This window comes from Emys orbicularis, chromosome 12 (assembly GCF_028017835.1).
Source record: "Emys orbicularis isolate rEmyOrb1 chromosome 12, rEmyOrb1.hap1, whole genome shotgun sequence".
NCBI classification, from domain to species: domain Eukaryota; kingdom Metazoa; phylum Chordata; order Testudines; family Emydidae; genus Emys; species Emys orbicularis.
The window spans coordinates 12,330,446-12,340,016 of NC_088694.1; positions in this window are offsets into that span (position 1 = coordinate 12,330,446).

Genomic DNA, 9,571 nt, shown 5'->3' on the forward strand with positions numbered 1-9,571 from the left:
CATCTGGTCACCTCGCATCTACTCCATTTTAGACACGCATTCGGATGATGCATCATTTTGTCTCAACGTGTTTTGCAAAAGCGAGCTACTAATTGATTGCCTAGAGCTGTAACTGTAGCTAGAGAGAGACGTGGAGAAACTGGGAAATACTTATTTTTCCACATCTTTGGATTTCGGCTAAATTTGCTTGTTTACCTGAGAGAGAGAGAGAGAGAGAGAGACTCTGTGTGTGAGTGTGTGATGAGAGAGAGACTTTGTGTGTGTGTGTGTGTGTGTGTGTGTGTGTGTGTGTGTGTGTGTGTGTGTGTGACACATCCAAAAAGGCAAATAAAAAAGGGTAACCCTGTAATTGTTATTGTTAGTATTTATATTATGGTGGTACCCAAATGCCCCATTTGGGCTTGAGGCCCCACTGTGCTAGGTGCTGTACAAATACAGAAAGGAAACAATCCCTGCTTCGAAGGGTTTACAGTCTAACCAGACAACGGATACGGGATGGGATACAACATAAAAGTAAATACACGCTTTCTGGCTTTCCAATTGCTAAATCTAGCTTCTTTCCTGGTTAATGCCATGCACTGGCTCTAAATCTCGCAATATCTCTGTAGCTAGGGTTGTCTCCACTCCTCCAGCTAGAACTGCCTATGTAAGTGCAAGGGGAATATATATTTTCATGCACTGAAAAAGCCAAATAAATGGACAGTTCTCTGCATCTCTTAATTTTTCTAATCTACTTCTAGATTGAGGTTTCCCCGGGAATCTAATGCACACATGGTTAGGGGTCTAGTACTCTTTGTATGTACCTTGGTACTAGAGTCTGGAGGCGCCTCCTGGAAGAGTCTTTAAAATTCCCACGAAAATCTCCCAAACGCCTGCTTCTTTTTGATGTAGACTACAAGTCCCAGCAGCCTCAGCGGGAGCCTTCTGCTGGGTGAAAGCTGCATGCAAATCAGCAGCAGGACAGAGGCAAGCTGAATAGGGTGGAGTGAGAGGGGGAGCGGAGCAGGCAGCACTGAATTTGAGTAGGAAACATATGTTTGCAAAGCAAATGTTTGTGCCCAGGAGCCCGCCAGTAAAAGCCGCTTAAAACGAGGTGTTTTTTTTTTTTTAAACTTTGCAGCAATCGTGACTGAAAATCACTGGCACATTTTCAGACACTCCGATAAATTAATCAAAGGGCTTGCATGCCTTGCCTGGCTGGCTCACTTTGTGCTTTGGGGCTGCACTAGACCACAAAGGGGTGCTAGAAGGAGAAGGCTGGGACAACTTGTTCTCTTTTATCACGTAGTACAAGGGGCAGGCCTAAGGTTTTAGCTCAAGCACTGGAAAAAATAAATATAGAGATGAGGAGCTGGGTGCCTTTATCAACCCCATTTCTAAACTGGCCCTTCTACATTGCACCTGTACAATTGGTGCATGTATGAACAGATGTTTGCATGTGCAAAGCAGGCATTTGAGCATGCAAATACAGAGCGTGCACATTAGGCACATGCACGTGTTTTTTGGGTACAGTTTAGGCACCCTGTATCTGAGTCTGAATGCTTCCTGTACCATCAGCTGTCACCTAGGGCACAAATGAGGCTCCACCATCCCTGTCTATCCTGGGTGGTTCTTTGCCTGTCTCCTATGTTCTTAAATCCCATAGGTTTTCCCTCTCTGAGTACTGTATGACAAAGGGATTCTTTTGGTTGGCCCATTTTTTGTGTGCCCTATAACTAAGGACAATTTGGGCAACACCACAAAGGAGACTATGAGAGCCCACGCCTCTGGTGAGATTCAAGGCCTATCCAGAGATGGATTAGATGGTGAGGAAATCTGTTCTGCCTCCCTACTCAGGGATGCACTAAATGAGCCACTAGCAGTTCCTCCTCAGCTCACACACTTCTGGTTATGCCCTCAATCTTTTGTTTTTCAGATAAGTGATTTGACGTGTCTCTTTTAATGTATTGCTATTTTGTAAGGAGCACCCTCAGTGTACATGAACGCAGAGGAATACATGGGTGCTACACTGCCCCAAGGACTGTGGTTACACTGCCATTTTTCTTAAAATCTCCCACAGCTGTAATTCCCCCTGTGCAGCACTGCAGATGACACAGCAGTTAAAACACTGGCAGCTGATCTACACTAGCACTTCCACCTCTGCTACCACAAATGGAGCTGCAAAGGTGGGAGATTTTAAAAGAAAAGCCAGAGCAGACAAGGTCAGGTGTGTACAGTCTGAATTAGACAAACAGTACACAATCTACATTAGGGCTCTTTCTCAAAGCTGGACAGACAGACAATTTTCTTTCGTTGGTGAGTTATTGTTAAAAGGCTTTGTCGGAAAAGTGTGTTTTAAGCGGGGGTTGACTGGAAGGGAAAATGATACTAGTCCTACTCTTCCACGTTCCGCCCACAAAATAAACTCCACCCACATGAGTTGCCAAATTGAGAGTGTTCACAGTAGATTGTGCAGATGTTTAAAATATGATAATATGAGTTCTCTGAGCTCCATTGGACTCCTTGAGGTTGACTCTCCTTGGGTGGGACATTGGATATGCCCCTGGGCTTTGCTAGGCTCCTTTAGCTTGCTCCTTCATGATGGCAGAAAAGTAAGTGATGGCATCTCCCAAACACGAGCCACTTGTGGCACCAAAAGGAGACATGACTCAGTGAATTGTACAGTGCTGTGAATCTCCCTCTGCTTTCTTACATCAGCAATGAAATAGTTAACAGTATTTACATTATCATCACTACGCATCAGAGTTGACACTTCACATCGATCAGTGGCTCAAACTTTTTTTACTGGTGACCCCTTTCACATAGCGACCCCCCCTTATAAATTAAAAACACTTTTAAATATATTTAACACCATTATAAATGCTGGAGCAAAACGGGGTTTGGGGTGGAGGTTGACACCCCCCCCTTAATAACCTCGTGACCTCCTGAGGGGTCCCGACCCCCAGTTTGAGAACCCCTGACATAGATGAATGGGGCAGTTCAAACCTCTCCGAGATAATGTTCCAGGCTCTCTGCAGACTCACATAGGGTATGTCTACCCAGCAGATAAGATGTGTAATTCCCCATACACCAGCTAATTCTGCTCAGGCTAGCACCTAAAAATAGCAGTGTGGCCTGACAGCTCTGCCTAGCTGCCCTGCCCAACCCCACAGGTATGTCCTTGGGTGGCTAGCCCAAGCTGCTGCCTGTGCTGCATGGCCATGGTGCTATTTTTAGGTTACTAGCTCAAGCAGCGCTAGCACATAGATGTCTGCCTACATGGGACCTTACACCTCCCCGCTGCTGTGTAGACATACCCATAGCCATCTCTGCATCTCTTAGACCCAGTTCACAGTTCTGAAGTTTTCATCACAACCATGACAAACCAGAGACTTTGTTATTGTTGTTGTTGCTGCTCTTTTGAAATGAAAACTGACTGTGTGGAAAACAAGACCGGAATTTCAGCGAGCTGTCAGTATGCCATCCTATTGCATACCAGCTGAACCCCAGCCCTGCTTTTAACAAAGAATTGAAAGAACAGAAAGTGGGCATTAAACATAGCTATTGTTGCAAATCTGTAATACTGTTTCATCAGTTAGATTCTTTTCCAAAATGTTACTTTCCTCCAGTGCACATAGAAGAGTAACTGGTCTCATTCTACATAGTACTTAAAAGTTAATTTGACAAGAAAAATCTATATCTGATTTTTTCCTATTATCATGGTGAAACATAAGAAAGTAGAAGAACTGGCAACACAGGACAAGTCATGTGGCCATTTTACTTTGATTTAGTGTTTTATACCCACAAATCTTCCCAAACATGTTCTTGACACTAGTATGATAGTTCTTCAGCCATCCTCTTTTGGGAATCTGTCCTGCTGCTTACTTGATCATATTGCTTGTGGAAGTAAACGAAGCAAACAGAATTTACCTTTTGTGTGTATGGCTGGGAAGGAGAGCGTTCTGTACCAGGGTCCATTACAAGAGGTAGAAGTCTGTCCACAATAAAAAACCCTTCTTGGTCTGTCTTGCCTTTGTAGGATGAACACTTGGGAAAAACAGATTTGGACTAGAGTTTTCTAAAGATATTTTTCTTTTATAAAAGCCCCCAAACAAAAAGCCAGTTGTTTTAAGGCAATTTTTTTTTTTTTGAAATCTGAACTCCACAGTTGTCCATTTATATATTTGGTTGCATTGATTCTATTGCTCCACACATTCTAGACTTCATGAATGATTAAGGAAGGAGCAGTCCACCTTCCTGTTTCTCAAAGTGTCATATTCCCCTTCAAGGCCACATTGACTACAGTGAGGCAGGATCAGGCCCCATCTTAATAGTGCTGGCTGAGTATCTCCCAGCATAACTGCATGAATGAGAAGCTCATGCCACTTTGCAATAAAGAGAGTCAATGTTTGAAAAATTGTATGCCTGATGTAATCTTGAGCTTTGTTTTGTGACATACATGTGTTGGTGGAGTCACAAGTCATTGCCTACCTTCCACAATGTATAGTGCAGACAGCCTCTGGTTGGTCACACATTTTCCCTGCTATATGACCAATTCTTAGTATTCCTAGGCCTAGAGTCTTCATGATCATTGATTCATACCACTTACACCTACCTTATTTCTGCCATTAGAGATGTGTGGGCTCCTTCTTGGATTACTAACGGCTAATTACAAAACTCATTGATTTCACTTACCCTCTTTCCCTAGTTCTTCATACTGCTCCAATTGATGGCAATAGCAAATCTCCACTTCATCTAAGTTGTGCAGGATCAGGCTCATAACAGATTCCCTGCTCCTGCACAAGAACAGATGGCTAATACTTCTACCCTCTTTTGAGAGCTAAACAAATGCTTACCCACGTCAGCCAGCAGGAAATGTGTGTAGAGAACAATATCACCTGCTTTCTCCACTGAGCGCAAACACAGCAGCTCTATGACATGTCTGAACTCCAGTTCCTCTTTCTCCTTGCAGCCAGGCAGGCAGCACCAGTAGAGTACTTCCAGAACGGGAGAAAAATTATGGTGAGCCTCTGTTTACTTTGACTTCCCAGTTACTTCGCAAAAGCGGGCTCAGCTGCTGGTGTGACCTGTCTGAGCCACATCCCAGAACACAGTGTAGTAAGAGAACTGCATTGCCCCATAATGTAGGTGTTACGACCATAGCCAAAAGAGTCCTGACTACCAGTGATCATACCAGAGGGAACGAGTAAATATGGTGAAAATAAAGTGGGCGAGGCTACCTTTATGGGAGTTGAGAATGAGGGAGACAGACTAGTCAGAGCCCATTAGGGTGACTGGACTTCCTCCCAATTCTAGGGCTGCTGAGGAAGGACGCCCCTGTGAGCTTTTCCAAGCAATTCCCCATCTCTCTCTGGTTTCTCCTTGGGAGAGGACTGTGAAGCATGTGCATACCATGAGTCTGATCCAATGGCCATTGAATGCCCTCATTTCAGGGGGCTTTGGATCAGGCCCCATCACAGGGAACTGATTATTACTATTTTTAAAACTGAGCAGAGCTACTGTGGAGCTTTGACCTATTTCAGTTAATGCTGCTGCTTTCTGCCAGGCTCTAAGGGCTTTGCACTTGGATTTGCTATGGAGACCTTGCTTGTTGGTTACTGCAGCAACCTTGAATGGGACATCCCTTTTGGACGCTCTGTGGTTAAGTTAGTTATCCAAAGAATAAGAAATATACTGTGGGAATTGTTCAGCTTGTTAGTTTTACTAATGCTTAATCTGGATGCTGGCCACTGTCCAGGCTGAGAGTGGCAGGAGGGTTGAGACATCCTGGGGGGAAGTTGCAGTGAGTCACATTTGGTTTGCTTTGTAGGAGGAAATACATTCTCCAGCCCTTTCTCTTTCTCTTAGTTTTTTAGTTTTGGTGGCCTGAATGCATGGTGACCTTTGCTCATCTCTGTGCAGCTGCTACAACAGACCTGCTTTTATAATCCTTTGTGGGTCACTTTTATGAAACATTCAAAGAGAGGACCTCTCCCTTGCCCAGGTGTGTTGCTTCAGTTGGAGTCTTTTGATGGGAACAGCTTAATCTTCTGAGTTATTTCAGAATTGGGAATTCCCAACAGACATTGCACAGTGCTTTGAAAATAGGTATTAGGCCAGATTCTGTATTCTCCAACACTCTCACATCTCCACGGAGTTAATTTGTTACAGCTTACTTTTACCTTCCACGGAATGTTGGTTGGCAGCAGAATGTGACTCTTAGGTCATTGATAACACTAGGAAAAGAGGCCATGGTTGATGCTGTTAGGTAAGCTCCCCACTAGAGTCTATCATGACCAGCTATTTATCTATTTATTTATTTATTTATTTAAATTATTAATTATTATTATTTCCACTGTGCTAACAAGTAGGACCCCCAGTCATAGATTCCAGAGCCAGAAGGGACCATTTTGATACAGGTCAGACTAGATGATAACACAGGCCAGGGAACTTCCCCAAAATAATTCCTAGCGCAGCTTATCTTTTAGAAAAACATCCCATCTTGATTTTAAAATGGTTAGTGATGGAGAATCCACCACGATCCTTGATAAGTTGTTCCGATGGTTAATTAATGTCCTGGGTCATGTTCTCGGTGCTGTACAAACACAGAACAATGAGCGTATAGTTTAATAGCTGTCTACACTACAGGCAAAGTCTTGGTAGTCGATGTGCTAAGCAGCATGGGGCCAATCACAATCTCTTGTCCTACCGTAGCTAAGGCCTCGCAGGGTATGTTTACACTGCTACTGGGAGCGTGCCTCCCAGCTTGGGTAGACGGACATGAGCTAGCTCCGCTTCAGCTAGGGCACTAATAATAGCAGTGTGGATGGGTCATAGTGGAGGTCATAGAGGACCACAAGCTAAAGATGAGTCAACAGTGTAACACTGTTGCAAAAAAAGCAAACATCATTCTGGGATGTATTCATAGGAGGGTTGTAAGCAGGACACGAGAAGTAATTCTTCTGCTCTACTCCGCGCTGATTAGGCCTCAACTGGAGTATTGTGTCCCGTTCTGGGCACCACATTTCAGGAAAGATGTGGACAAATTGGAGAATGTCCAGAGAAGAGCAACAAAAATGATTAAAAGTCGAAAACATGACCTATGAGGGAAGATTGAAAAAATTGTGTTTGTTTAGTCTGGAAAAGAGACGACTGAGAGAAGCCTTTACAGTTTTCAAGTACATAAAAGGTTGTTACAAGAAGAAGTTAGAAAAATTGTTCTCCTTAACCTCTGATGATAGGAGAAGAAGAAATGGACTTAAATTGCAGCAAAGAAGGTTTAGGCTGGACATTAGTAAAAACTTCCTAACTGTCAGAGTGGTTAAGCAGTGGAATAAATTGCCTAGGGAGGTTGTGGAATCTCCATCATTGGAGGTTTTTAAAAGCAGGTTAGACAAACATCTGTCAGGGATGGTCTAGATCAGGGACGGGCAAACTTTTTGGCCTGAGGGCCACATCAGGTTTCTTAAATTGTATGGAGGGCCGGTTAGGGGAGGGGGTCGTGGCCCGGCCCCCACCTCCTATCTGCCCCCCCCCGGGACTCCTGCCCCATCCAACCCCCCCTGTTTCCTGACGGCCTCTCTGGGACCCCTGCCCCATCCACACACCCCGACTCCCTGTCCCCTGACTGCCCCCGGACCCCCGCCACCCCATCCAACCCCTCCTCTCATTCCTGACGGCCCCCCCAGGATCCCTGCCCCTGACTGCCCCCTGCTGCCCCATCCAACCTCCCTCCTTCCTGATTGCCCCGAGACCTCTCCTGCCCCCATTCAACCCCGTTTCGCCCCCGACCACCATCCACACCCCCGCTCCCGACCACCACCCCGAATTCCCCTGCCCTCTATCCACCCCCTCCCCTGCTCCCTGCCCCCTTACCGTGCTGCCTGGAGCACCGGTGGCCGGCGGCACTACAACTGCACCGCCCAGCTGGAGCCAGGCCATGCTGCCGCCGCCGCCACCACCGCCACCACCACCATGCAGTACAGAGCACCGGGTCAGGCCGGGCTCTGCAGCTGTGCTGCCCCAGGAGCTCGCAGCCCCACCGCCCAGAGCATTGCGCCGGCGGCGGAGCGAGCGAGCTGAGGCTGCAGGGGCAGGGGGACAGCAGGCCAGGGGCCAGGGGCTAGCCTCCCAGGCCAGGAGCTTGGGGGCTGGGCAGGACGGTCCCATGGGCCAGATGTTGCCCGCAGGCCATAGTTTGCCCACCCCTGGTCTAGATAATACTTAGTCCTGCCATGAGTGCCGGGGACTGGACTAGATGACCTCACAAGGTCCCTTCCAGTCCTATGATTCTATGCTGAGGCATGGGCTATCAACCCGAGTACAGACCCAGGGGTTCAGGTGGGCTTGTACTCAGACGGCTACCCTGTGATGCCGCTGGTGCTGCAACATCCCCACAGCTATTTTTAGCATGCTTGCTGAAGCAGAGCGAGTGCGTATCTGGCTACCTGGGCTGGGAGGCATGCCCTCTGTTGCAAACTCATTAAGATGTGCCAAGCCCAGCTCTTGTGACCACTTGTTAGACTACAGCAGTACTCTGCTTGCAGACCATTTAGAGCAGGTATTGCAAAGGATCCCCTGAGTTCAAACTGCAATGGCAGGTCATACAAAATGCTTCCACAGCAAGCCAGGCTCCTCTCACCAAAGCTCTCAGCCTGCCAAGGCCCAAATATTGGATGCAATGGATAATAAAGACCTTCAAAGAGGGGCACAAAATTATACATACATAAAACTTAAAATGCTGCAGGATTCAGTGTAGTGTAAACAGCTTTTCATCTAAGTTCCATGATTGCTTATTTTTAATGATGTAAATAATTTTCATCAATAAAAAGTATGGGGACATGAAATTTGTGTGGAATGTAGGTAACTTTGGGACTGACAGGAGTGACGTCCCTAGATAGGAAGGGCACATGGGAGGCATGCTTCTCAAACTCTGATACCCCATGAGCATGCCTGCATCAGTTTCCCAGGATGGTATGGGATGGGGGTGAGAACTGGAGTCTTCATCAGAATGGCTATTTCTGTTCTTGATCCCAAGATGGTCTGCAGAAAGTTTCTCATTTGTGCCAAGACCAGAGACACATTTTATTACACCTACTGACAATTATGTGCCCAAAATTAATACCCGTTTAGAGGAGAAATCACGGAGCTCATACTCACTTGAGCATTCCTGCCACAGAGACTGAATTGCAATGCATAGCTAGGAAACCTGGGTGGGGTCAAAATGTACAAGTGAAGTGCTGCTTCTTATATGAAGAAGCCATGCCACCTGGGCTCCTCCCACACCCCCAGCTGTCACTACAGAGAATCTGCATAACTAGGAGCTTTGTGCTTTGCTATTTATTGAACCCAGCACGTCCTGAGAGCACCACAAAATAGCAGAGAATGCCATTTGTACTATTCCCACCCACCTAGTTCAGATCCCCCAGGGTTCATCAGACATCGGAATCTCATCCATGCCAGGAATTGAAGTCAGCTGAGTGGTAAATCCAGTTGTATGGTACCTTCAATTGCTAATGTTGGGTGGTGCTGTTTCAGAAGCTCCTCTTGTCGTGTCTGCCAGGAGAGATGGGTTGTGGATCAGGTTGGCACC